We start from the raw sequence: 2781 nt of genomic DNA, 5'->3' as shown, positions 1-2781 counted from the left end.
CCCTGGGTTCGATCCTCAACACCACATAAAAATAAATAAATAAATATATTATGTCCTACTAAAAAATAAATATTAAAAAAATTTTTTAAAAATCATCCTTGATGCTAAATATGTGCCAACTGCCCATCCTCCACCTTCCAACAATCACTCCCAAGTGAGTGCCAACTGCCCATCCTCCACCTTCCAATAATCACTCCCATGTGACTACCTAGTATCCATTTACTGGGATCACTATAGAAATCAGCCACTAATCAGGGAACATCTGCCTCAAGGAACCTGTAATGGGTTGCAGAGGATTGTACATTATGTTTCACATGAAGATGAGGTTGCCATCTGGTGGATTTTCTCTTAAATAAAAGCTAATAACATTTATAGATAAAAGCATAGAATCTTCTGGTAGGTGGGCCAATGTTGCCACTTTTAGAAAACACATTTTAGAAAGTGTTTCTTTAAACATTTATTGAGTATCCATTTCATGATTTGTACAGGATAAGTCCCTGTTCTTTATAACTGAAGTATAAGAAAAATTAGTATACAGAAGCTTCAGATTTAAAAGATAATAAATATGACTATTTAAAAAAATCTACAAAGTTCTTCTAGATAAAAATTTGGTTATATTTATTCTAAAAGTGTTTAGAAGTAAGATCTATGACATCACCTGCGCTGTTTCAAATGTTAAAGTGACTTTTGGTGTCATAAATGCCTTTGTATGATAGCCTTGCCATGGGGATTCAGAGTCAGATACATGCCGAGGAATATAAATGGCTCAGTCTCTAATATGCTTTAATATAGCTTGACCATTGATTCAAACATCACTACCCACTATTTCTGGTTTTCCGTTGTTTCATTTTCTCTAATGGAACTCTAGTGGTAATCTCCATGTATTAAAGTATGATATTTGTCCCTTAGAAGGCATGACAATTGATTAAATCAAAACTTCCAAGGAATGAGGAAAAGCTCAAAATATTGTAGGGTAAATTTTATTTATCTATTTAATATTAAATTTATTTAATACCAGGGATTGAATCTAGGGGCACTCAACCACTGAGCCACATGCCCAACCCTTTTTAATTTTTTTTTTTTTTAATTTTGAGACAGGGTCATGCTAAGTTTCTGAGGCTGGCCTCACACTTGCAATCCTCCTGCCTCAGTCTCATGAGTCTCTGGGATTAAAGGTATGGGCCACTGTGCTGGATGTAAGGTTAAAGTTAAGTCAATAGAACAAAAATTTAAAATTCAGAGGATCTCCAAGACAGTAAAAGAAAATGATGTGTAAAAAATAGAAAAAAGATGAGAAGAAAATTAAAGGGCTCAGTACTGGAGGACCAAAATAGGCTAATATAGTTCTATTTATATATTTTTCTTTGCAGAGCTAGGGATCAGCAACAAAAGTTCTGGAGAATGAGAAAATAAAAATGAGAAATTAAATACTATAAGACTAATTCCTAGCACTGTAGGATGTGAATATACAGATTGAAAAGTTTCGTCAGTTACCTAGAATGATGAAAGAGAAAATGAAATCCAGTAATGTATATCACAATGAAATTTCAGAAGATAGAATAGGGAAGATTCTAAAAGCTTCCAGAGAGAAAAAAAAAAAACACGTTGTATACAAAGGATCACAAATAATATTAGGAACAATACTTTTCAACCGAATACTAAAATCTTGGAGACAAATTTTGAGGGGAAAATAAATTCTAAATGTAATAGGCTAAACAATGACCCCCTCCACAAAAATGTCCCATGGACCTATGAATATGTTTTATTAAATGGCAAAAATAATTTTGTAGGTGGCATTAAATTAAGGATACTGAGATGGGGAGATTAACATGGACTATCTGGGTGTTTATAACAAGGGTCCTAAAAATAGGGAGGCAGGAGGGCCAAAGTAAAACGTATTGGAGATGCAAAGACTGAGTCACAGATTGGATTAATATGCTTTGAATATGTTAGAAGGGGCATGTACGAAAGAAAGAAGGTAGTTTCTAGAAACTGTAACAGGCAAGGAAAACAATTCTACGTTAGAGCTTCTAGAAGGAACCACCTTGATTTTAGACCATTTAAATTGAGTTTAGATTTATGACAGAAAGAAAATAAATTGTGTGTGTGTGTATGTGTTGTTTTGTTTGCAGTGCTGAATGTACAACCCAGGGTCTCATGCATGTTAGGTAGGCATTCTAACACTGAGCTACACCCCAGGCTATTTGTGTTGTTTTGAACCCTGAGTTTGTGGTAATTTGTTACAAAAGTAATAGGGAAATAATACACCAACCCAGAATTCTATATCAGTTGAGTTAATAATCAGATGAAAAATTAGAACAAGTTATTTTCACACATTTAAGATCTCAAAATATTTACCATCTTTTTTCCATGAATTTACCGGATGATATTTGTTTACTACAATGAGAGGTTAAACCAGAAGTGAAGGAAACAAAGGGGCCAGAAAGCAAGATCCAATTGAGAGAGGCAAAAAAGATTTTCAGTGTAAAGAGTGAGTTGAAATCATTGAACAGCTATTCCAAGGAATAAATCAGTTCAAGCAGGGCTCTGTGGTACAAACCTGTAATCCCAGTGATTTGGGAGCCTAAGGCAGGAATAATGCATGTTTGAGGTCAGACTCATCAACTTAAGGAGGCCCTATCTCAAAAATAAAAAGAGCTGTGGACAAAGCTTTGCAGTGCATCACCCTGTGTTCAATCCCTAGAACCAAAAAAAGAAGTGATATATTTTTTTACCTACTTCAAGGCCAGGAACCCTGTAAAGGAATCCTGTAGACAAAGT

Source organism: Marmota marmota, unplaced genomic scaffold (genome assembly GCF_001458135.2).
Source record: "Marmota marmota marmota unplaced genomic scaffold, marMar, whole genome shotgun sequence".
In the NCBI taxonomy this organism is placed as follows: domain Eukaryota; kingdom Metazoa; phylum Chordata; class Mammalia; order Rodentia; family Sciuridae; genus Marmota; species Marmota marmota.
Note: the sequence above shows the minus strand (reverse complement) of the source record.